General features: G+C 37.0%; 1 protein-coding gene and 1 long non-coding RNA gene across 4 annotated transcripts in view; one reads left to right on the forward strand and one right to left on the reverse strand.

The window, feature by feature from the left end:
- The window catches only part of eya1 (EYA transcriptional coactivator and phosphatase 1), an 82,736-nt gene extending 57,817 nt beyond the window's left edge, over positions 1-24,919 (reverse strand). The window contains exon 1 of one of the 3 annotated variants that reach the window (XM_035415574.1): positions 24,794-24,919. The gene's annotated coding sequence lies outside the window, so the exon portion shown is untranslated. The remainder of the gene's footprint in view (positions 1-24,793) is intronic. The other 2 variants (XM_035415580.1, XM_035415573.1) reach the window with 2 other exon arrangements.
- On the forward strand, positions 722-27,795 carry LOC118226178. The gene is made up of 3 exons (XR_004764975.1): positions 722-1,162; positions 15,030-15,097; positions 27,431-27,795. It is a non-coding gene; the product is annotated as an uncharacterized LOC118226178 (long non-coding RNA).

A 27,795-nucleotide genomic window follows, 5' to 3' on the forward strand; every position in this document is an offset into this window, starting at 1 on the left:
AAATAAAAAAACTGCCTTAACATTCTTTAAAACTGCTTCAAAATTCTCAACACTAAAATCCACCTTTTGAAAATGTACCTTTGCCATTAACAGCTTAGTTTAATGCATAAAGTTGCGCAATGAATGGCAGGAGATCTTAACAGGATGTGCCCAGTGAAGAAATAGGATAAAGAAACTATTGAGGAAAAAAGAAAGAAAAGCACCAATGATGCATCCCTCATTGCCTGCTGTCTCCTGGACATCGCTGGATCAGAACAGCTTCCGACAGATCTTTCAAAAGCATGGCATTCCAAAAGCAGTGCTCATTCACACAGGGGTCAGGTTCACAGAATGCTTAAATGCATTAAAAACGTTCATAAAGAGATGGCGCTGCGGTATTGTATTTCTTACTCAATGGTGTAAATTCATTCACTTATTAATATCAGTGTTTGTATTTTAAATGAGTGAGTCAGTGATTATAAAAATATTATGTAGATCTAATGCACATTATGCACATAGTTGATATATAAATTCCCCTTATCATTTCATTCACAGCAATAATGCTTAACCATCAAATTAAATCATAATTAGTTTGTCCACTAAATCACATAGACACCATAACTACTGTATAAAATATCAAACTGGAACACAAAAGCTCAAGGATCAGTAGCTGAACTTCTGCATGCATTAGCGAGTGACTAGTGTGAGTGACTGATTCAACAGCACCACCATAGCGCACAGCACTGAGCCACCATACCGCAACAAAAACATTCCGGTCACAGGGAACAACTCCTGTACAACATAGATTATTTAAAAGCATAACAGTGCAAAGAAAAGAGATAAAATAATACTCAATCATCACCGTTCTCCTATTTGGACGCGTGCCTGTACTTTTTTTTCCACTCCTATGAGGACATGAATTATTTTTCACCCCCCGAGCTTATACAGTATAACTGCTATACTTGCAGTTATGGAGTCAAAGCATAATAAATGAGTTCATTATCTAACGGTACCTGATAAAGGTAGATCTATAAATAGAGGACATCTCCACTGTGGTAACTCTACCAACCAAGTTTCAATTACGTGTGTCTTTTTTTAGGCCCGCCTCGCACACGCAGTGGCAAAGGTTCCTGTTGCCTTGGATACAGGGCAGAAGAGCAGTCAGATCCGGGAGGCGAAGCAGGTAAGACTGGTCTGAGCAATTAGAGGGCCCATTCACTGGAATGAGTGCTATCGGAGGGGCAGTGCCAGTAACTGTGGGTTCATTCAGTCACAGTGATGGACAGCTCTGCCTATTGGATGCACCTGGTAAAGGGCTCATTGAACACAATGAGGGGAGCATTCAGCTTTTCTGAAATAGGAAGTACGAGCATCCTTTCACACTATATGCACCTCTCAGGCAAACACACAGAGCATTGCGCTCTGTATACTGCCTGTTTGTGTTGAATAGCGTTATTATCCATCATCCATCCATTATCTAACCTGCTTATTTCTGGTCAGAGTCGCGGGGGATGCTGGAGTCTATCCCAGCATGCATTGTGCAAGCATTACTATCTGTTAGCTAGAAAACCTCAAATTTGGGTTGGATAGCATAACCAACTTTGCAATATTTGAATTTCAATATTTGAAAATCCTACAGTAGCACATTGCTCATTATAAAAAGGGCTAATTTAAAAAAAAAATGTTTTATTTAGTTGTAATAAATTTACTTCCCACCAATAACATTTCTTAGCATGTAGGAAACAAAAAAATACATGTTGGCTTGCAAGTTGAACTGAACGCAATCTTAGGCATCATTTTCTCTATGAGTTGCACCATGATATGTAATTATATATACTAACGGAAATGGCCTTAAACATCTGGTCACTTATTGGATTAGCAAATAATGTAGACAGAATGAAAATACAAGTGGAGTCACAATATCCGGGTGTCCTTTGTGACCCCTTCATATTGGGCACTTCACTGAGCAGGCCGGGCTCTTAATTGAATCCATTTGATACACAACACATACCATACTGAGTTAGTTCACTGTGCTGAAGGGTCAATACAAGGCAGGGGCCCAAGCGCCATGCATGTAATAATCACTGTGCAATGCTTTAGCATCAGGATAAAGATTTCAAGACCATTTCAACTGTTCAAAAAAGATACGGCTCTGGTATAAAATCATTTTTAATTGCACATATTTTTTGATGTTGTTCTAATTGTCAAAAAGATTTTCTTTTTTTATATTTTCTTAAGATAATGAACTGGCATATACACTTGACTAAATGACTAAACTTGGTTGTATAACTGCAATAGAAACAGCTTTGTCATAGATGAGGAGTATTATCTCAAATAACACATATAACATGAATACAAATAAAACTGGATCACTTATGTAACACAATGTACTGTAAGTACAGCATTAATTATATGGGATTGATTCTGAAAAAAATGGAAAAATACAGGCATGGAATTCATTAAATAACGGCTTCTATAACAGCAGAAATTCTAGGCAGGTGTTCCTTCCTGAACTCCTGAATGTACCCAGCATTTGTAATTGTAAGGAATGACCCCTTGCATGATGACTATGCAATTTAGGGGAAGGACAGGCTAGCTGAAATCCTGTCCCAAAGAACCCCCATCTCTGCTTGAATAATTAATTGCATATTGATGAGGTCTAATAAAAGAACATTGCTCAGTACCCTATTGACATTCATGTCTTCTGCTCAGGGCAGCACAGACACATTTCTAAGATATGTACACAAGAGCCGATCATGAACAGGTCCATTATTTATTCTTATTGTTTGAAAAGAAAAAAAAATTCTAATAAGACTATATTAGCCTATCTGCGGTGCCAAAAAAGACATAATGCAAACACTCATGCCAAATAATTACAGATTCACACAGTGTGACAGTGGGCAATTTCCTTTTATTGGTTTGGCCTGGCACCAAGTGTGTTCATTTGTTCACACAAGGGTATTTTCTATATAAACCTGGCAGACCCAGTGGTACATAAACATCAAAATTAAATAAGTTACGTGATCAAGGCTTCCTACTAGTACATCTCAAACTAACCCTTTAAACCCTATATTATAATTTGTAACATGAAGCTGTTGAGGGTAAAAATTGAATTTTCTACTGAATTTCCCAGGTTACTTGCACTTTTTTGCACTAAAAAGAAAATCTTCTACAGTATGTATGTTCAAGGAAGGCTTTGGTGCTCATGAAGCATACTTAAAAAAAACAGGGTAGCTCAAGCACCTTTACACAGCTATGACCTCTGTTCGCCTGGTTATATCTCTGGACCCATCTTTGGCAGCTGCACTGCACTTAATAAATTGCACCTTTTACAAAAGGAAAAGGTGATGAATTGAAAAATGTTTAGCTAGACCATACATAATTGATACGGTCTCTAGCGCAAATCAGCTCCTGATAAATAATTAAAATTAATCTCATTATAGGAGATTTCATTATGGGATAATTTAATTAAATGGAAGCCAAAGGGCCTCTAAGGTCTGAGAGATGCTTGTGCTCGTAGCTCCGGCTAATGGTCTGAGGACAGTGGAGAGCGGTAATGCACATGGGTCCATACATTATTTAATGGATCCTTCTAAGTAAGATGAAAGGGCAGATCAATGATAAGTTGTCATCTCGTCAATTCGTTGAAAGCATTCCGGACCCGTACCAAAATAGATCCAAAATCATTTTCAGAAACGCTGCAATGTCACCGGCCGTCGTTTCAGAATGATTCCAGCGGCTCGCGTATATCTACACACACATCTTCGGATGAAATCCCATCACATAGCGAATATTTCCCAGGGCAAGGACCAAGACCAAAAACAGAAAAGGTCTGTAACTCACAGTGAGAGCTAGGTCAAACGTGCCTCTGTGAAAAGTATAATGGGTACAGCACGTATATCTGATACCAAAAAAGTGATATCACAGTCATTTGGGACCCATTAGCAGGCTTTCTTAGCAAGGAGCTTTTTTATGCTGCTAGCCTTCAGGAGCACTTAAAGCAGAGGAGTGCTGCACCACTCCTATCCCCGTGCTGTTAGGTCCTGTTGAACTCATCACAGGTACAGTAACCCAATGACAGAACACTGTCATGACAACAGGCCAGATTTGTCACTTGGAAAACAAAAATAATTTGCAGCTAAATCATTACAGATAAAAACAAAATTGACCCAAATCTGAAAGCAGTTTTATAATGCCAAACCTGTGCTTCAACAGTATGCCTGCAGCATATGCACTCATCCTCTTCACTTGCAAAATGATTAGCTGCAAAGCTTTCAAAATCTTGTAGAATGGTTTACACAAAAATAAGGAAAAAAGCTAAGCCAGGAAATATGGAGCAATGTCTGCCTATTAGCTTTTTTATGAACATTAAAGTATAACATAAATGATATATAAACAAAAATAAAACATGAACTGTTTATGGTCTGTATAATATTGTCACTTACAGAGGGAAGTTCTTCTTGGAGTGTGCTTAGAATAGCAGATGGGCCATTTAACTCCTCTACATTTGAGGTGGTTGTGTGTGTGTGTGGGGGGGGGGGGGGGGGTACTTTCTGGCTAGTAAAGTTAACAAAGAACATCTGGTTTTCATTTTGAGTGCATTCAACTGTTCATTAAAAAGTCCTGACTTCTCATTTTGTTAATTTGTGCTCAACAATAGGTTGTCTTTTCCAATATAACAACAAGCCATGCATGGACTCTGAGACATCAAAGTGCCTTTCTCCTGAAGCCTTGCGTGAATCTCAAAACAGATCCAAATTGCCCTCTCCCCCTCTCGCTCCCCCCCCCCCCCCCCCCCCCCCACACACACACACACACCCCTCTCTCCCGCTTTTCCCCCAGCTAACTTAATACAGTTCTCACTTCTACTGCTTCCTAAGGGTGTTTATTTTCCATTTAAACATTCAACAGTCATTCACCGGGTCTCCAATGGATCTGGATGCTAATAAATTTGAAGAAATGAAACAAGGAGGCCCTTACTGGTTCCAGCAGTGAGCCCAATAGCACCAGGCTCCGCTGAGGGCTGTAAATATTAGCACCTTCGGTGGCAGTATGTTTCACTGCTACAGCAGGTCTGGAAACGCCCTGTAAAGCTTGGGTAAAGTCTACCAACGTCATGGATGGTCCTAGTTTTGATGATATATAATAATGATAAATTAATTGTAATGTTATGTAACATTTAGTATGTGCAACAGATCAAAATTACATGTGTTCATGGTTCATGGTGCATGGTTTACACTTTAAATCGTGGTCATCTTTTTAATGCTTAACACAAACTCTGTGTTCTTAGATAAATTCAATGTTCAATCCTGTCTGTTTACATCTTGTACAAATACTTTTTTCTTTCAAAGATATCTGATGCGACTATAAAATGAGGAGTGTTCACTTTTTTGGGGAAATGAATACAGTAAATACATTTCATATAATACAATTTACAAGCAGTACATATGAAGGGGTGACCAGCTATGTGAAGGGCCTGGTCTTGCCCATGGGATATACAGATGAAGCAATCCATGCAGAATACTTAAAGTAAATGTACAGACACAGTGTCATTTTTCTGATACAGTATGTACTGCATTAAACAAACCCTGAACATGCACAAGAGCAGGATAGCATGTTGACAGATATGTGACAGCATGTGAGAAACAGGCATGGCCCTCCATTTAAAATAAGCGAATCCTTTACCTAAACATTACATTTAGTGCAAACAGTAGAATAATTTGTTTAGCCTCATAATAAGTGGACAGACAGCACACAATAAAAGAAAGCATTTTGGTTTTAAAATGAATAAAAATTGATTGCGTCTCAATAAAAACTAAATTGGCAGAGTGTTAACTGAATTCCGCATAAACATCTGTAGCAGTCCCAGGCTGCTTTATTGTGTGCTAATGCAATAGAGCACACTTAGGAATAAATGCATCCTTCTGATGAGCTCAGAGAGGATTTCCAAAATGGGCCTGATGAAATTGTAAAAATCAGATTAGACAGAGCTGCTAATGACTCCTAAAACAAAGGGAAATCTGGAAATAAAATTAGCTCACCCCCTTGTTCTCTAAATAAATCATATGCAAATTACTGTCATTAGAAAAAGATGTCTGCCTGGAAGGTAAAGTCATCATTAACTCAATGGGATTAAAATGATTTAACAAGGACACTTCTGAGGCAATTAAAAGTTGATGTTTTCATACTAAGAATGCTTTTGAAATAAGTAGTTCAATGTTCACAGCAAAATATTCCTTACTTCCATAGTGTATAATTTCTATTTTTACAACATGCTGTAATTTTGAAAGACTAATACACCAAAAAATCAAAAAAGAGAAAACATGGATCATTGCAAAATGGCCTCTCTTTTTACTGTTTTAGTTGAAGCTACTGCCAAATCTATAGTATATCCTATATACACAAGCACAGATGTCTAACATTCCATACATTGATGCTGTCTTATTTGCACTACATGCTTCCTCAAATTTATATTTCTCATATTTTAGGGGAAGAATTTGCCAGTATTAATTTTTGGACTATGCTGTCCTTTGTCTTTACCGTAGTGCTACTGCAAGGGTACATGGATCTTTTCAAACATAATAATTATTGAAGGTATCACAAATAAAAACTTGAAAATAAACTTCCTGTTTACTGAAAATGTAATCTCCTATGATTCTTTTCTGTCTCTGATAAATGCACAAAAAATAGATATTTCAAATTAGTCCTTCAGTGCCTCTTCCATATAACTGGGAAAAAAAGATCTGCATCCATCTTGAGTTACATTTTATGAAATGGTATGTTGCTGTTGTCATTACAATGTAAATGGTTAATGTGTCCAGGACAACTGCTGACTGTGGCTATAGTATTCAGGTTGTCCAAACTTGTTATAGTGAAGGTGAAAGTAGAGTACATGCATACAGTACCGTAATACATACAGTAAATGTGTATATTCTCATTTTTCATTTCATATTTTATTTTAACTGTCATTTAATCTCCAGCTTTCAGAGAAAGAGCTTACAGTATGAAGCTTAAGTGACATTATTTCTCAAGATGTAAAATATATTACACAGCTGTAAATGTCCCCTGGGTGGTTTCTCCCACACACTTTCTGTTATTTCCATGTCAACAATTTGCTAAGTTGTTGCCTATTAAAAATAGCTATCTACTAAGGAAATTCTATTAATTTATGGTGTTCAACATGAATTCTCTTGTTTCACATGATATTGAAAACGCCCCCATTGCCAGGCATAGTTCTTAGTGTTGCACTATGCCTAGGCTACGAGCTAGCAGAGTGACTGACCCCTCAGCACAGTTCTGAGGGCTGGTCACGCTGCCATCCCCAGCAAACAGCTTTAAGCCTTTGCACTGCCTCTGACCCGTGTCCCCTCAGGTGTTTCCCATTTAATTCCTCTCCTCTACAGCAGAAGCACTAAAAGGAAGCAGGAAAATACATCAGAATTTAATCAACCTGCCCAACTGATGTATTTCTGTCCATTCATATTACAGTTATTCAGCATGCTAGGGGAGGGGGGGAAAAAACAGGCATTCTAACTGCCCTTTGTACACGGAAAAGCAAACAAGCAAATATGACAACTTCTCAACAATTACACAGCCATTAAACAGGATAAGCAATGTTTGCCGTGTCCCTTTTGTGTTGATAAATACAAACGGTACAATGCCAGTTGCCTAGCTGCGAAGCAACCACTCTTTGGCATTTGTGCCATGTAGGTAATTCACTTGTCTGGGCATTGTTCTCATTTCATCCCGGTTTAACCACTCGGATTTGCTGTTAGATTTTCTGAGCTCTGGCCATAACCCCTTCACATATGCAGGGACTTAAAATATGCAGGTGCCTCCCACATTAACCTGCCAGACCCAGTTTTAAAGTCTTTGTTTCTCTGTGCAATTACATTGAAAGGCCAACTGCTTGGTGATCTGCAAAATGTCGTCCCTGCCCAGAGTAGATCTTTTTTGTTCTCAAAATGTTTGCTTTTTCAATTGGTTGGTCATTTTGCCAGTTTAAGAGTTTTTGTCAGAATAAAAATCTAGGAAATTTCATATATTGTCCTTTTTTTATTTTCCTTGTTACCAGAAATATCAGGAATAGCAACATCAATGTTGACTCACTAATCAGTTTTTATTAAAAGCTTAACTTTTTAACTTTATTAGCATGTACATTTTGTCTTATGCTACTTCATGAAAAATGTGTCATATGCTACAGTATTTCATACTTCACACTTGCAATTCATGCAAATATATCACCTGCCAAGCAATTACAGATAAAATCTGTTAGCATTTCTGCTTTGCACAGCTCTCAAATTCCAAAGACCAAATAACAAAAACAAATGTAAAAAAAACTGCTGTCATGGGTTTGCTATTGGTTAGCTGATCATCCAAGTTTTGTATGTAAAAGGTTCACCATTGGTAAATTAGGATTAAACACTGAGAGTATACTGAACTCCATTACTTTCACCCTGGTAGTGTCCAAAATACTAATCTCATATACTGTATTACTTCTGCCAGGGTGACAGTTGTCTTTTCCTGCTTTTGCCTCAACACCAGACCTTTCTACTCTGACACATGACAACCTGTATCTATCGTTGTTGTAGTTATTATTATTATTATTATTACTACTACTACTACTACTACTACTACTACTATTATAATAATAATAATAATAATAATAATAATAATAATAATAATGAACTCTATGAATATCACTGTGATACTATTTTAAATGGACAGACAGGCTACATATATAGCATAGCACATATATTACATATAGGTACATTTAACATTGTATATCTTGGAGATCACAGAGATATTGAAACTGCAATAAGTGTAATTGGCAACCATAAGAAAAACAGAAGGAAAATGCTTAACAACCACATCTTAATATAATATCACTCTCAATATAACAATAGATTGTTATTCCTAGAAGGTGCAAATTCTCCTTAAGCTAATGCGAAATAGAGTTTCCAACAACTCTAACTGATAAAATCAATGAAACACTTGCTTTTATATTAGATTGTTATTTGCTCAAAGTTGGTCTAGATATGGATTGCACTCATTTGGGGTAAGTTGTCTTGAAGGAGCTAAGCAACAGATTACCTTAATTGAAAGTCCATACTGTGACAAAAATAACTGTTCTCCTACAGAGCTAGACCCACTGGTGCCGTTTGCGTCTGATGGTGAGAACTAAATATATTTTCTGCATTCTGAAAGGCATTCCAGTCCAAAGCAGACGTGCCAGTAGTTACCAGTGAGAATAAATAGCTTTCTCAGCAGAGCATTTTCAAGGCTGAAATGTGTGCGAATGCATGAGAAAAAAATACGGTCAAAATAAGTTAAGCAAAGAAACAAACATGCTCTTTATGTGCACCACTTATACCTTTCATTCATATGGCATTCACGTGCACTGCCAGGCAAAGAACCTTTGCTGGCAGGGCAATAAACTATGGTTTCACAGGTTCTAAATGCTGAGCCAAAATCATGTCACTTGCACCACCTGTTCTTGGAAACGTCATCACCCTTAAGTAGTTCCGGCAAGTTTCCAGAAAGTGAACTTGTGAACCGTTTGCCCTATTTTCTCATTTGTGATTAAGTGGTGGCGAGCATATAGCAACAGCCACTCTAGCATTGTGAGAATAGCACAAGGGGTTGTATCAAAGATATTCCGCCTCGTGCATGTCAGTCAGTATCACGTTAATAACATGGACTGTCAATGATGGTTGTTCTCCTGTTATAAAAGTTGCTGTGGATAGTGCTGTGTATCAATGCACATAATACACATTTCAAATATACACAATGCATAACTTATTAAAAAGGTCATACATGACATTTTCCTATTCAAAGAAAACTGCAATAATAAACGTAAGAGAAGAAGCTTCCATATCCCATTCATCCTAAATTATGATGCTGATCTCAAGATTCAAACGCAGGCAAATTCATGACAATACATTATCAAAGCTGTTGGAAATGTACACATACATGAGGCATCTGCTTAATTATGTCATAATTATTGCTTTAAATTAGCTTCCGTTCACTTTTCATACTTTCTGTTCCAGCCTATGTAAGCGCTTTAAATAGAAATAATGTATTTATAATGAGTCATGGATTAATTACAGACTCCGGAGCTCAACTGCAATAATCCTTCATCTGTCAGGAAGAAAATCTAAATGCTTTTCTCATTACTATAAAATCCTATTCTCAATTTCAGGTTACAAATATACATCCTATAAAAGAATTTCAAAAGAAAATCTACAAGAATTAGAAGAGGAGTTGAGGCTGACTGAGCACACACATACATGTCACCAGATTACCACTATCAAGTGTTTCTCACCTTACCAGACTGCATCAGAGGAACGTGGTGAGATAATGTGCAATACTCATGAGCTCTGTGCTTATAATAGCTCCCCTCTTCTGGAGGCACCAGCGTCCTGTAAAGATTTTTTTTTTTTTAACCCAGCAAAAGCAAACTTTATAAACCACATATAAACCATATGAAAACCACCACTTTTACCGTACTGTGTAAAATACCACATGTTATAGCAATGAGGAAAAGAAGTAAAAGTGTATTTTACACTGGTGCAAGCATAAACAACTCAGTTAAATGTATTTGATTTAGGGTAATGCAAGATCTGCCAGCAGAAAACCCTGATATTTTTAGGAAGTGACAAAAACGGGTCATTTAAATAACTATAAATAACTGAAGTTAGTCAGAAAATGTCGCTGTACATGTTCCTTCACAGATTGGAGCAAGACAAAATTTGCTTGTAAAGAAAGCCTTACCATACCAGCTGTTTTTGAACTACACTCGGAGCATTGTAGATGTCAGATATTAAATGTTTACATTTTGTCTTGACAGGGAGTAAAATTGTTCATTTGTGAACAAAGTGAAACTTTCTCTCACATTACTGAAAAGTATTTGACCACTCACATTTTAGACCACAATTAACCAGCTCAAACAATCCTCTGGAGAAGGTTTACCTTCCCCCAAGGTAGTCTAAACAATTTTAAGGACTTCTTCCGCTTGTCCTTGCAGTTCTGAAGCACTTTCCTATCGGAAACAATTCAAACATACTCATTTATTGTAGTCCCAGCATCATGTTAGGAGCCAATTATTACATACATTGCATCCAGCAACACTGTTACTGAGTCATCTCTATAGCCAATTGTTTTTTCCCACAACTTATTTCATTCTTGTCTGCCAATAACACCCTGTCTAGAATTGGCCAAAGACTTGCTGAAGTAACTGCTGGAACATTTGTGAATAGACATGACACTCATTTCCTCATAGTTATTTCTTTTTTCACACCAAGCTAAGACAATGCATATAAACAGAGTAGTGTAGGGGGGGGGGGGACTGCAGACACTGTGGATTGTCTGGCAGAATGCTTGATGAAATAACCATGCACTTTGGAGGTGTTGACAGTGGGGATAAGGACTTTAACTGCAGAGGTGACAGCGACACAGCGCTGACAAGTACAAAAATGATGTCATCAAAACAAGAAGATGAAAAGCCTCAAATGCACTCGATGTGTATCCATCCTGTACTTAATACAATATAGGTTTACTTCTCAGATGCATGCAGGAGGCCAGTGAGGGAATCAGCAGGGGGCAGTGTGTTATCCAGTATAAGGCACTCTACTGTATATCCGTGCCTGTATACAGTACATATGGAACTGTGAAAATCTATCATCATGTTTGATTTATTTCAGATAATCAAGAGAATCCATCAGCCATAAAAAACGTTGATTTGATATAGTACAACATTTATGGAAATCCAAAAAACAAAAAATAACAAATGGAATAATCACTATAAAGTGATGCATCGATGAACCTAAATGAACCATATAAGTTCCATATAAACCAAACATACTTATTTGAGGGTTGATGAAAACACTATGACTGTTTGAAATGGCTCAATACTACCTTCCCCAAACACTCACTTTTATATACAGTAGTTCATTGTCCAAAATTGGATATAGTGTAGTGTAATATAATGCAGTTTAATAGCAGTGTGCTTAAATACTGTATTTTATAATAGCATACCGACACCACAGTGCATGTTAAAATACACATTGTTTCTAATTTCTGTAATCCCTATAGTGAATTTTCAAGGCTAATTATTTTGCTTCAATATCAAGCTATATGCAAACACTACCCATTGCTTATGATGTAATATATTGGGCCAGAAGTGCTGTGCTTTCAGTTTATACAGCTAGTTAAAAACAGCAGCCTTCACACAAAGTTCAACAGGAAGAAGCCATAAAGTGAAACTGGGGAGACCTACAGTATTTCATAATTAATGGGGTGCAGTGAAGGAAAAAGGTCACTGGTGACGTGAGAGGTTAAGAGTAGCCATGCCCTTTTCAGAGGGCCTGAAAAAAACAGTACGCTTTTACCTTTCATAAACTGCGAATGATAACTCTTTTGTTTGAAACGCAAGTCACACTGTGATGGCAACATATTGTTTTCATCCATAAGTGGCTTTGAATACTCATCTTGACATAAATTACAAGCGAGACCCTTCAAAATTACAAACTGCTTTAGTTGTTACCACGGTGATCCTGGTTCATTCCAGACCACCACCTGCAAGCCATACAGTAAATAATTTGGCAGGCCTAATTATCCCTGTCCAGCATATTACTATAAAGCAGCAGTACTGCACTAACGCTATTGTCGAGCACTTAATCACAGTCACCAGATTTATTTTTCTTGGCTAACCCAGGGGAATCATTCCAGAAAAGCAACGACTGCTTTATTTGCCAAAAAGCACCTTCACACACCTATAAAAGGAATTAAAGACTGCACAAAGTGCAAGAAATTAAAATAGATCAACTGGCAAATAGACCAGAAATATTAACGACACGGTATTTGAGATTTGGCAGAAGCGAATACGATTTATACATAATACATGAAAAATGTGTCTATTATTTTGCTGCATATTCAATAAGATATGATTGCTTCCCATTTGGGAAACAAGATAAGAGTTAAGGAGCAAATAAAAGTTAATACAGTTGCTGTCACAAACCTCCAAATGAATTATTGGTGAAGTCTTAAAAACAAAAGTCATACCATTTTTTATTATTTGTGCCAAACTTGATCACTTATCCAGTGAATCTGCTTTATGTTTCAGAGGCATTCATTACAAGCTTCATGGTATGACAAGAATGCAACAAACAGCTCATACTGATTCAATGATAATACATATTTACCTTTATAAAAGTGATGAGAGAAAGAACTGAGACGTTACACCAACAAATTACATCCACTTCCAACACAACAGCACAAGTAAAAAAATACATTTAGCAAAAGGTTCAGCACCATTAAAGGACCTGAACCATGACTACAGGGCGAAAATGGTTACTATTCCACCCCATGAGTAGCTGTGACAACAGATCAAAGTGTTTCTAACGTTAAATTATTAGCAGAGAAAAATAGAAAAAAAATATGATTGAGCGATTCATCAATGTAGTCATCTGAAAGAGCAGGGAGACAGAAGTGATCCAGCTGAAGGGAGTCAGACAGTGTAGAGATGTCAAGCACATAATGGCGAGCTGAGTCATAGGTTATAAAAAGCTGTCATTAGGGATTCAACCCACAGCAGCTCTGGCCAGTGGAACAGTTAATTATTTATTGTTGTAGAAACTTTAGAGCCTGTCCATCAGTGGACCTTTTTTTAAAAAAACATTTCTGAGCATTAATTCCTCTGAGTGAAGGATTAAAATATGTGGGGTGTATTAAACTAATTGACAGAAACAAAATAAACAAAATTTAGAATTTGTGTAACCTGCCATGAAGGAACAAGAGCCAGACTTATTTTGTTTTGTTTTCATTATAAAACTCAAATCAAAACAAAACACTGATAACACTGATGGAAGTTATCAAAAGAAGCTGGCCACGTTGGCCAATTAGAAAACATGCCCCTGTACAGCATGTTTACCAACACCAAAATTAGCTGTTGCTTATCTTTCTTAACCAGTATATTAAGCCTTTTTCACCCAAAGAGGAAGACCCAAATGTGGCCCTTCACATTTAGAGCGTAAATTTGGGAGAGTGAGCCTAGCATGCTTCTCTTCTGAAAGTACAGGCTCTCAGCCACCCCTTCTTCTGATTCTGCAGTCCACCAGCTGAGCTGTGCAGTCATTGTGTCAGTGTATTATTCTTCAGGCCCCTAATCATTGTGAGATGTCCCTCTTGCACATATAGCCACAGGAAACCCACCAGACACTTACCCTGCCTGCCTGGACATTTCTACTGACAGCTGTGTGTTGCTCTGTAAGACACCTGTCCTGGAACAGTCAGGTTTGGTATGTAAGGTCTGATTCCAGAACACTGGGTCACTACACTGTATTTTACGATCAATGGTTCAGCTGAATGTGCTGGCCTATAATTGCTGAGCTTTTTAGAAACTACAAAAAACTGAACTATATTTTGCAGTGAGCATATGTTGACACGCTTTACGCAACAATGAACTGAGAACTGAACTTGGTTTGCAAGCTGGCTCATCCAATTCAAAACAGGGTTTAAACTCAAATGAACAGCTGTAATACACTCGGGGTGAATTTCTGAATGGAGAAAACAAACAGAAGTGGATATTATTTAAAACTGGTGTTCCGACTGAAGGTCATTTTTCTATGTAATACTTATTCGACAAGCAACACATCTTTTCAGCATATCATAGAATATATTAAAAGATATCGATAAAAATGTATAAATACATTTATCATTCATGTAACATAAAAATTAACTTTTCAAAAAATATTCCCAGGCCTTTTTAAATTATATGGCTGTATTATACCATCTCTCTTTAATTAACTTTATATATCGCAATTTGACCAATTCCCTGTCTCATTTCAATCCCCAATGATTTCTACTGTAATTTCCTGTACCGACGAACCTGCATCACATTATTGTGAATTGTTTTTTTCAGCTTGGGTGGTCAAAGTTATAAAGTAATAAGTCATAATGGCCTCAATGTAATTTTCTTTTTCCGAAATATATATTTAAACATCATTCAAGTTTAAAATTGAAATTAATTTGTCATTTGTTTATAATTTCAGTTTCCTGGTTGCAATTTGCATAGAAGATTAAATTTTAAAACCCAGTTCACCTCTCAGAATATTGTAAGGTAAGTGGGCTTGATTAGTTCTGTTACAGCATCATTGTGATTTATTATTTTATGCATACTTTCCTGTAATCTATCAAGTAAATTAATTCACATTCATTGAAACCATACTAATTGGACAATAGTCCCAATAGGAAATGCTATTATAAAGATGTAATCACGTTTTTTCTTTCCATATTTGCTCATGCAAAGTTATAGCAATAGTGTTCTATTTTTCACTAGTCTCTGTGTTGTGTCACAGAATATATCAAGAAATGTATTACTGAGGTAAACATGATTTATTTAAAAATTTCACAAATTCCATTTTATGCATATTACAATGTCAGACTATGAATTTCACTATGAATTTATATTAATTTATATGTGTAACAACATACATTTGTCCTGCAGATGTAGTATGATACAAAATTTCCAGTTGGGGATTATAAAACCCTCAGAGGCTATGACCATGCATTCATTGGGCAGGGTAGCCTTTGCTTAGAAAAGGGAGAAAACAGGAAACCCTCTCTTTCATTCACAACGTATCATACACACTTTATACATGTATCATTCAGTTGCATGCATTCCATGAATGTAAATATTCTGATTTCTAATGTCAATTGATTGCCTGAGCAAGGCAATCAGATCTTGGCAGTTCTGCTGATTTTAGCTGTGCTTCTCTTTTGTGTGAATAGGTGATAGAAGTCCACTTCCAAATGGAAATTAATGAAATTTTGAAAGATATGAAAAGGGAACTCGGTTACACAAACATAAGCACTGTACTTCATGACTTCAAATAACATTTTTGGGTTCAGGCTGATGAATATAATAATCAAACTTTTATGTTATTTCAGTGCCTAGATGCTCATTAATCAATACATGTTTGAGTAGGTTTAAGTATATACCTCTGTTTAACATCGGAGATAGGTGTAGACATTATCAGTTACATGAAAGATATAACAGGTGAACACCTCCACAATGAACAGTACAGGCTAAACGTATTAGGCTACCTGTGGCTTTTCTAAAAAAAAAATTAAAAAAAATTTATGTAGAGAAGAATTCATTTATGCTTATTAATTAATTAATTTATGCTTATTTATTGAATAACAAACTAAAGTACAAACATTTATTTTCAATTTCTAACTACGATAACACAAAAAGATGAGTTTTAGTAAAACATAGTCTTGGACATGACTTTCTTCAAAATAGCCTCCATTGGCTTTAATTACAATTAAACAAATTATAGGAAATCAATCCAATAATTTTTAAAAGTGGGAGGTGGAGGGGTGGGGGGGTGGTAGAGAGGTAGATGAGGTAGATAAATTGACTGAAATCTTATGCACCTTAAGTTTTTTTTAAACCGCAGGTGAACTTATACCATTGGCCTGTAGCATAGGTACAATAGGCACTAAAGTTGCAATAAATATGGCTAAGAAGTAGTTAGACTTAGATGTGCAAAGCCATAAATATGATGTGGCAAGATTATTCCCAGCAAGAAATTGCAAAGAAGCTTAAGATTTCCAGGAGCAGTGTTCAGTACACACTCAGAAGGGTCCAGCTGATGGGCAGTAATTCTTCTCTACCTCAAGTTTTAAAAAGGTAGCCTAATACTTTTGGCCTGTACTGCACATCATCAATGTGAATTCTATATGTTCTGCTCTTCAACTGCCTTATTGATCGAATCCTGGATGCACTCTAAGGTGAGAATACAAGTACATCATCTCCATGACCATCCATTTAATCACAGAATATCTCAGCAGTGAGCTTTATACAAAATATCTGAAACTGAAAAATATGTCAAATTGTCAGGGGCTCAAGACATGGCTATTACTGTTGAATTTCAGTAAAAATATTTTCAGTTTGAAATGTTTTAAATCTTTCTCTATTTCTCTTGATCCCCCCCCCTCCCCCCCTCAAAAACTGTAAACTGTTCATGAAATTCAAATGAAATTGTTGAAGAGAAATTACATAAATGAATAAACTGGATCAAATAATATGGCTGCTACAATATGGTAAAATACGTCATTATGAATGGTACTGAGTACCATATTCAGAATTGTGTGGCAATACACAGTGATAAATGCTGCCTCTCTCAAAATGCATTACACTGGGCCAAATGTTGATATACAAAAATAAATACCCCTGCATCTGCACTTTGAACTGCTTTACTCCAGCCTGGTTGATTTTTGATTGCTAAGTCAATGCAAATCAGCAAAAGCATTTTTTCTCTTTGTTTTGTTCCTGGTATATGAAAATGGTTAAAAATCCCATGGGTCAAGGAAAACGATCCTTTCATTCCAGCCGCCTGTTTTAAGTCAGTCAAAACATTCCAGACTTCAAAAGGGGGCTTTGCCTACTTAGGCCATTTCAGTGCCCCTGCCTGGCTGGCCCAGGAGGGCTTGATTATTTGGATAAATTAATTTCTGGAGTCTGCCTGGCTTGCAAAAGCCCTCCACGTCTGACAGCAAATTAGTCTCACTGAAGACACTCAAAAATTTAAGAAAACGTAAAGAAATGAAGGAGAGATTTTCAAAAAAAAAATTATAATAACATAGTGTGGGAGATTGCAACTCCACCATTGGGACTGAACTTGAAATACATTGATTTTGAATGAAATCAGTATTACTTCATGACATTGCATTGAGCTAGTATTTGGAGTTGAACAGACTGACCTGAGGGTAGAGACTTTCATGGCCACTGTAGTGATACTCTTGGGCAAGATACTGTTGTGAAATATCATCAGTTGCACAAGGGGGTTCCAGAAGATGTAAATGTACATAGTATCCCTGGATATTGTCATTTGAAACACAAATTATATGTATTCAATATTGAGAAAGGACCACCTGTACAGTATGTGGATGAGCACATGCGGCTGTTCATATCAAATCTCTTGATAATTTATTGTGGAAGCTGTTTATATTGCAGCTACTCTGTACAGAGCTAGAAGGCATGATGAGGCAACAGGGAATTCCATATTATGGTCAGTATTCATTAGTAATGATACTGCACCACAACTATGCACCTCGGCTGGTAGCAGAGGCTGACCCGAGACATTACTGAGGATCTTAAAATGTAATACATATCAAATTCTCAAAAATAGCAGATATAAGACATACTGTATTTAGATATATGCAGAGAGCTACATAATATTTTTGCCAAAACAATATTTTTTCTTGATTTGTCTCTGTACTCCACAATTTTAGATTTGTAATCAAATAATTCACATGCGTGCGCATTCTCAGCTTTTAGGTGTATTTTTTAATACAATTTGGTTTCACCATGTAGAAATTACAACACTTTTTATAACTAGTCCCCCCATTTCCGAGTTTCATAATATCTGGGACAAATGGTTTCACAGGTGTTTCTGATTAGTTTGGTGTGTTCAATTGCTTCCTTAGTGCAGGTATAAGACAGCTTTCAGTCTCTAGTTTTGATTATAGCTTTTTGATTGCCTTGCTGGTCTGTTAATGGTGCTTGTCAACATGAGGACCAGAGTTACGCCAATGAAAGCAAAGGAAGCCTGGAAGTCGAGTCACTCTTCTTTGCAGAACTGCTTTAATTCAGACAAATTGGTAGGTTTTGGAACTGCTCATTTCATCCTGCCACAGCATCTCTATTGGGTTCCAAGTCAAGACTTTGACAAAGCCACTCCAAAGCTTAAATTTTGTTTCTTTTCAGCCATTCAGATGTGGACTTGCTATCATGTTATGGATCATTGTCTTAATCCAATTATGCTTCAGCTCACGGACAGATGACTAGGCATTCTCCTTAAGAATTTTCTGGTACAGAGCAGAAAATTAGCTGCTCGCTCGTTTTATTTGATTCAGATTCTCTCCAAGCCCCTCTGCTTTGCAGATGAATGGATTTTGTGCTTCACCATTCGCTCATTCTTGACCTTGACTCCCTTTGCCCTCTGCTCACTGTATAGTGACTCCGGCTTGGAAGAGTCCTCCCAGCTGGACTACAAATCCTTCCACAGGGACACTATTTTGCATTGTTATTTTGCCTTTATTTTTTTCTGCAGGCACTTTAAATCTCAGTTGGGGGTAATCAATTTGAACTATTGGTCTCAGTCTGAAGACTAATTTTCCAGAAGTTCAAAGCTGTCCCATGTCCAGTAACCCTATGAAGACTAGCCAGGTTTTAGGTAGTGCTCAATAGGCAAATAATGACTGGAGTTACTTGTCAGTCTGCAGTACCATTTTCCCATTCCCCACTCATTTCCCTTATCCTACATCCTGTTATGGTCTAAGCCTAGACCAGGTCATAACACTGCTGGTATGATGTTTTACTGTGAAATGCTGTATTTGCTTTACACCGGGCCAAATGTTTTCTCATCTCTTCAAGAATTTCCTTTGATCGTGGCATAGTGTGCTTGTAGAAACTCTTTAGATTCAGGTTTAGATTCAACAGGGCTGGCTGCAATCAAGCCTGGCTGTGTTTCATCAGCTGAATCTAACTACAAATTAAATTTGGTTAATTGGTTGATTAAGTAATTAAAAATCTGTTTGTTGAAAGATATGACACCATTGTGACAAATATGCAATAATAGAGGAAATCCAGAAGAGGGAAATACTTTTTCACGACACTGCATTTATGAACATTTTGATTGAAACAGGCAGCCAACCCTTCCACAAATGTTCCTGCCTTCCTCCAGTCCCCAGCATGCACATTAAGGCAGTATTTAAAAAAAATATATTTAAATGAGTGTGTTGATGACAACAATACTGCTTGGTAACCTACAGTGGTGTCTAGTTCACTCTATATGCCACTTTAACAGGTGAGCTCAAAGAAATGTTCAGTTTATTGAAGGATCAAATCCAACCGTTCTTATTTGATCTAGGACAATTATTTTGAAAACAGTAAATAAGAGGAATAAGAATTTATCTCTCTCTTGAAATAGAAAATATCAAATCAAGTAGCCAAGCAGTGCTAAGGATGTGTGTCCTGCATTTGTGTGGAAAACTGTGCAATGTAAAGAATATCACACCTGTTTTGTAACAGATACGACTGTGCAACATTTTCTGGAAAACACTTCAGGACTGCTTTTACAAATAAATGATCTTGCTGGACCATGACACAGTCACTGGTCATTGACTATGGTGTTCTGGAGTCATATTTCATTATACCTAAGTTCACATGGAGAAGGCATGCTAAACAAACAGGGCTCAGTTCGATAAATGCCAAGCTTAGAAATTACACGTACAGTGACTGTGTGAACTCTGTCTCATAGCTGCTCAAGTACATCTTACAACTTTTACCTGGTATGAGAAAATCAAGGTTGCAGACGATTACGTTTCTTGGCTCCAATGGACTAGTGTTGTATTACTCGCATTTTTGGCATGCACTGTGTCAGTGTGTCCACAGTGTATCAGCTCTTACAATGACTTTCTCACAGTTCCACATGAAGAAAAAATATTGAATGCAGTTACAATTACTAAAATATAGCTGAATAGCTAGCTAAAAGCACTAATTGTTTTTATTTCAGTTGATAAATTCTTGCCAAAAACATTATTACTCTACTTAATGTGTTTACTTGTACTTATTGATATTTTTACTCGTCTCATCTAGACAGTGTAATCTGCCATATTGCTGGCAAGTAGGCATGGATATATTATAAGAAGATTTGGATACATTAAAAAGCTAACATATTTTCAAGCTACAAATAATTAGCCTCAATTTAATTTCTATAAATGCCGGCTAATTATATAACCAAGAAATGGTTAAATATTTGACTCAAGCATATCTATAAGGGGCCAGATGATTAAGGTATCAACTGTACAAATTTGTATTCAGATGGGTGCACATGAACCTCACTTCCCTAACTGAAATCAAAATTTTGGATAGAAAAACACTTTTGCTTTAACAGATCGCTACAGTACAGTATTGTTGTAACTAGAGAAAACAACTAATCTTTTTTTTTCAGCCAGAAAGCTAAGCTGTCTGCCAAATCATAATTTATTGCCACAGTGATTTCTGACTTTATTGACAGGTAATTAAGAAACATGGTTGAGAAGGCTAAGCACTATTGCTCATATATCTGCTATTCATGCAGCCAACATAACACACTTAAAACAATGGCCTTACAGCAAGCGTCCTATAGGCACAATATATGAGTAGCCAAAAATCATCCCAATAATTGAACTACATTTACCAAAGGAATTAAGAATGAATAATGGAGGATTATATCATATTTCCATGTAAAACCTTGTGGTTTGTTGTCTTTGTGGTTTTATTGTCTTTTTATAATTTTGTTACTTGATAAGTTGCCTTTATGTAAAACAAATGTTATATGAATATACATTAATAAGTGAGCTAGTTAGGATCTGAGAAATACATTTCATCTATAGCCTCTCCATCTGTGTTGTGGACATAACAAATGGTTTCTTCTACCAAACCACATGCAAGTGCCTTTAGAACATCCCCCCAACCTGCCCCCCCCCCACCACCTTGTGAACATTCCACTTTCTCTCACCTAGTTCTGTAACTTCATAAACAACATTTAGAAACAGGGAAGGCTTTGCATTTATCAAATGGAACCAAAGTTCAGTAAAGCACAACACCAGCTGAGGAATTCAACAAGTTAAATTACTGCAAGTTCAACAAGTTAAATTACTGCAGAACCATATCATGGAAACATAGTGTACCAAAATCAACAAGGAAGCAATCAAGAAGTACCACAAAAGGAAACTACACTGAAATCCTAGAATGAAGTCTACCTCCAAAGAAAAAATACGGCTCCTGAGTAAAACTAAAATTTCTGAAACGAACAAACTAAATCCAAGATTAACAGCCAAGATTTCAAAGTCAAAAAGCTGTCAAAGTACACCCGAGCAGGGAATGTTTTACTACTATAAGCAAGCTGTGGAAATGCATCCACCTCCCCTTATGTCTGAATCAGTAACTGCATTATACAATAGAGAGTGACGACTACTAAATGTGGCTATGCTTCTTCTAGAGAATAACCATGGCATTTTCAACATATGTTTTTGAGATTATATTTGAGATATATATATAATTCATCCATCCATTATCTATACCTGCTTGTCGTGGGCAGGGTCACGGGGGTCCTGGAGCCTATCCCAACATGCATTGGGTGAGAGGCAAGATTATACCCGGCACAGGTCGCCAATCTATCGCAAGGCACACTAATATATGAATTCAGTTAATCAGAACTTTAGCAAATGGCCTCACTCCACAAAGTATATGCTCCTGGCATAAACCCTGTAGTCTTGACACCATTAGTTTGAATCTGGGTTACAGGACTGTACAGTATGTGATTAGCTGGCTGTGACTGGCAGACCACAGTGGCTTCATCATGCTGGGATAAATTGGGCATATTACCAGTGCAAAGGTACCCCCTGCCTAAACACCAGGACCTCCGCTGATCAGTGTAGACTCACCTGTAATATATGAAATGGTTGCAGTGTGGAAAATGGTGGATGGTGGGCTCAGATGCAGTGCTACCCATATGAGTGTGCGGCAAGGGTTAGCATTAAGCCCCAGAACATTAAACACAATGGAAAACTTTGCCCATCTTTATCTGGTGTGTCTCAAGTTTAAAGGGTAGTGTATTTACATAGCTCACAGTTTCACACCGCACAGCTTTGACAAGATGCGTTGAGGCTTGTGATGCATTTGTGTATAGTAATGCCTTTACAAATAATGATGTCCTCATGTTTGGAAGGTCAGTTATGCCTGTCTTTTCCACTAGAAACGTTGGCCATTGGGCTTACCAGGTTGAGCACTTGTATTCAAGTCAAGATTGGGCTGTTTCAGCTACAGTACCCTGTCATGTAATCTCTGTTATCCAAAGGTCTCATGACAACCTGATTCAAAAAGTTGTAATTACGGGCCTGCCTCAAGCAGTGACCTGTGGAGAAGCCATATGGGCCTACAGATAAAGAAAAATAAATCAACCAAATATTAATTTAAAAAGTACAGAGAATAGAACAGGCACTGCAAAACCTCAGCCCTGACACTGTTCTTGCAATATATCTGGCCCTGAAAATCACTCAGGATGGGCCTCTGAAGGATGTCACACACAACAGAAGGAGCCATGGGAAGAACTGAAACCAAAACGCGTGCGACCGTGGATCTGGTACAGCACCCTCATTATCTGACCGAATACCACTGAATGCGCATACATAGACCATGTATACATGTGCTATACACATCACAACCACAGTGCACAGTCATAAAACATGCAGGCCTTAGAAATACAGTAGGTGCCCAGTGTATGTACACTTGAAGAAAACTCTGCGGTTTGAAATTTGCAATGAAAATATGTATCTGGAGATCAAATCGACCTGGTTTTCTTTTGCCATGTTGTCAGAGAGAAAGAAAATATTTTTTTTCAGAACCATCGGATGGTAGCAAAAACGTAAATTTACTTTTGTTCTTGATGTTTCTTTGTAATCAAAGCTGATATTGAAATACCCTCAAAAGACCACTATTGACTACGACAGAAAATACAATGAAGAAAAACAATTAAGGCCATGTGAATGTGTGCACTCAGGGTGAATATCCCTTCTAAGACATTTGTATCTTGATGGGTGTGCACATTTCTGTATCAGTGCATTTTACAATGCTGCAGCCAATGCAAAAGTAACATGTTCATAAAGAAAAGCATTCATGTCTAGAATGTGATTTATAACTCAAATGTGCTGCATTATAAAAAAAGGAAATAATACAAAATATAATTGCAGGCTTGGAACAGGATGAAAAAGAAAAATTAAAATAACATTCACTGAGCTGACCTTTGGCTAAGGATGTTATTTTGCTAACCGTCTGTGAGGGCTTTTCCACATGCCCCTTGAAAATTCTGCTGAATTGTGTAGCCTATAAGCGCAAACTAACATTGGACGGATTCGTGCTTGGCTAATTTGGACAAAGGACATTTTGCTGAGCCGAAAGACTTCTGGATCATATTGCTTCGAAATAACTCAATACATTTTTTCTCCCTTCGAACCAAAGAACGACCTTCATTCTGAATGGAATTGGAGAGCACCAGTTCCAACAGTAACCACAAATAGTTTTGAAACTAAATTCACCCTAAAATCAACCCACGTAAAAATGTAGGCCTATAGATTGTTTTTAAGTGAACTAAACAAAGTTGAGATACTGCATCAAAGCACCGAAGGACAGTCTTGCTACAATGTGAAGTAAAAGGCAAATATAACGAAAACTCTGTTCATATGCTGGTTTATCTAAATTGTTTCACCTTTTTAAGGTGTGACATCACACATATGTAATCTCATTGCCGAAAAGTATAAAGATGCCTGTGAAGCGATCCTGCTTGTTATGACAAAAAACTTATGGGGGAACTGCAGTACTGGGGAAATTACCATGTCTCCGCCCCTATCCCAACACTGGGAATACGACATATGCAAATACATTCATGTTCGAGAAGTCAAAACGTCTGGTTGCAGAATAGATTTGTGATTACTGTCGCTATATCGGCGAACAGCCCTAAAGAGTAATGCAATGTTGTTAAAAACTAGAACGTTCATTGAGCATGTTGAAAAACGGTTTTACCATACATTCTACTGTTTTTCTTTTTCTTTGTGAAGCTGTCAGACTTGGGATTTGAATGCCACGGTCATTCTGGCAATAACGTTAACAGTGCTTAGAACCAAAAAACGAAATTAAACCAGTTTCACGTTCGTGTTCTGAAACTATCACCCGTAGTGGTGCAGTTACAAAGAAAGGAGTACTTACTGATTTCTGAATGCTTGTGTAGGTTATTTCCTCCAAGATTAAAACATTAAACTCGTATAGGATCCTTACTCTCAGGAGGCACGTCGTTTCATAAAGCGACAGGTCTCGAGCGTGCTAGCATCACAGTTTGTATGTCTCGAGATCAGGCGCGAGAGTATTGAAATGTGCTGTGCTCGGCTTTACGCACGACTTTTGGTGCGCGCGCGCGCACTTATGTGTTTTTCCTGTCCTCTGAATAAAGGTCTTTTTCTTTTCTAACTTCTGTAAAGGGTGTAAGTTTGGAGGTCGGGGGATTTATCATGACTGTGTTGGCAACCCTATTACAAACAATGCGCATTTTTAATAATACCCTATTACAAAAAAGTCGCGTTTTCGTAATGGTTGAAAAACGGATTGTTGAAGAACTTGCACGCATACAAATAAACATTCTGCAATAGTGGGCGAATCGTTGAGTATGTGCCATGTAATGACAACAGAATAAATTGCCTGATCTTACAAACTTTCTATTGCATTGAATTAATTCCAAATAAGAGTAGCCGTAAATAGATTAGCTCCTGGTTGCGCTGCAAGTGATATTATTTTGTATAACAATACTCGCCAAAAAACCGATTTCAACACTTGCCATTTCTACATACACAGTACGTGCACCCTTAATGAAATTAGATCCTATCGCAAGTAATGCATTTTCCGAAATAAATAAATAAACAATAATAAAATAGCACCGTCTTGCAAAACAGTTTGCTGCTTTAGCCACTGCCATGCTCTGTCAACAAAATGAAGTACTGTTAAAGTATAACAAATGTGTCGAACATACGTTTAATATTTCAGATGATAAGACACGCAGACGTATTAATAAGACATGATCCTTGCTTATTAAAACGATATCAAACCGTTTTACACAATTACAACTATCACTATGTAAAGACAACAAGTACCAACAGATAGGCTATATTGCGAAAATGTAATGCAATTTTCTATTTGAATGGCAGTGTATAGAATTATCTCAAAAGCTATGTAACTCTTAATCAGAACATGCGCATTTAAACTGTTGCGCGTTTAAAACTAATGGATAAGTTACAAATCTGGATATTATTCAGTATATTACTTTTACTTATTTGAAGTTATATTTGATTCTTCTTCTTCTTCTTCTTCTTCTTCTTCTTCTTCTTCTTCTTCTTCTTCTTCTTCTTCTTATTATTATTATTATTATTATTATTATTATTATATCCGTGCCTACTTGTATGTAGAATATGTATAAGTATGCACTTTGCCCCCTGCAGGTCATTTATTAAAACTACATTTCTGCTGAAGGTAAAGAAACTCATGAAAAACCATCTATGTATATTTACAAATTATGAAGTTCAGTAATTCATTGCTTGGGCAACAATGATATCATACTCTATAAAATATGAAAAGTACTCAAGTCTTTATGAGTTCCATTGTTGATGGCTGTAAATTGGCTCAGATTTTTCAAACTGTGTTAATTGTAAGTAATCTTGCTGTATTTTAATGTGCATGTCCCACTTAATTTGATAATGAAACAAATATAATAAAAGTGCAATAACGTTTATTTGATATTCCCATTTACATTATAAAATTACTGAGGAGAGATGAGAATTTCCATTAGACTGCTAATTGATAAAGTAGGTTCCTGTCTCTCATTCAGGCACTGAGAAGTGGCCACTTATGTATTATTTGCTGAGGTACAGGCAACAATGGTCATGAATATAATTTCACAGTTAATATATTCAATGCAATTGCATTTGTGAGTATTATTTCTATTCTCTTTAGGTGAGACTCAAATGAAATCTAGTGATAGTCTGTACAAAGCGGTCATTATTTTCTTTGTAACCAAACACGAGGGCAAACAATACTGTATTTAGCTATTCGATAGTATTTTTATAGTTTAGTGTTAGTCATGTTTATTCCCTGATATGTTGTTTGTAAATCTGAAAGTGTTGCTTCAAATACAATGTGATTTTGGGCAAGATAAGTAATAGTATTGATACAAAAAAACAGTTAGCTGTTCTTCATTCTCATTTATTAAGTAGAACGCATTTGACTCAATAATTCAATATTCTAGAAAAAAAATGCTTTGGGGGATAAGATAATATTCAGCGCAAAATTTTTAACTGCAATACAGTTTACTTTACGACACTTAAATGTAGGGACACATGTAGGGATTCAGCCATCATGTCCGAAGACTAATTCCTCAAAAGAAAATAAGACTGTGAGTGAAAGGCACTTGGCAAGAAACGCATTCTTAATTTCTCCATGCTCCATCTGTGGAAATGATAAAGTGCAGCCATAATGGAACACAACAAGATTAAATTAATTAGGTTTGTCCATTACACTGCAGCCTTCCAAAGACAATTGCAATTTTCTCTGTGAAGGCCATTATTGTGAGATCTATTGTGCAGCTGATGCAATTAAGATGGACCTAATGTAAATTTAACAATACAAATAACACTTCTCTCCCATGTATGTTTTAGAAGGCCATGGAGGAATCCAAAATAGCTACTGATAAGCAAGGCTGTAAACATTTTTAACTTCAAACAAACCAGAGAAGGTGTTTTATTTCTTTCCTATGGTGAATTCTGTGATCAATATCTTTGTTTCATGTTTTCATGTTCATAGCAATGTAGAAAGGATCCGGTTGCAGACCTATCTGAGAGACAGCACACACCACCTCCAGAGAATTAAAGAACAAAAGGAAAACAATATGAACTGTGAAGTGAACAAAGGGCTAACATGATGTGCTAAAGTCAGGACTGAAGACATCTGGCACAGAATTGGACCTGAGACTTTTCGGTTAATTGTTCTCCCTGAACTGATCCAGTCGCTCCCTCCCTGGTTTCTTCCTACAGCTGGATTGGGTCACCACCAGGGAAACGGTCTGCATGGAAGTGGGCTGAGCAGAAGGAGGTGTCTACATATCATGCAATGTTCAGACTGCCTTTAAACCAGGATCTGCGGGTCACTGACACACAAAAATGTCAAAC

The sequence above is a fragment of the Anguilla anguilla genome, chromosome 4, assembly GCF_013347855.1.
Source record: "Anguilla anguilla isolate fAngAng1 chromosome 4, fAngAng1.pri, whole genome shotgun sequence".
NCBI lineage: Eukaryota > Metazoa > Chordata > Actinopteri > Anguilliformes > Anguillidae > Anguilla > Anguilla anguilla.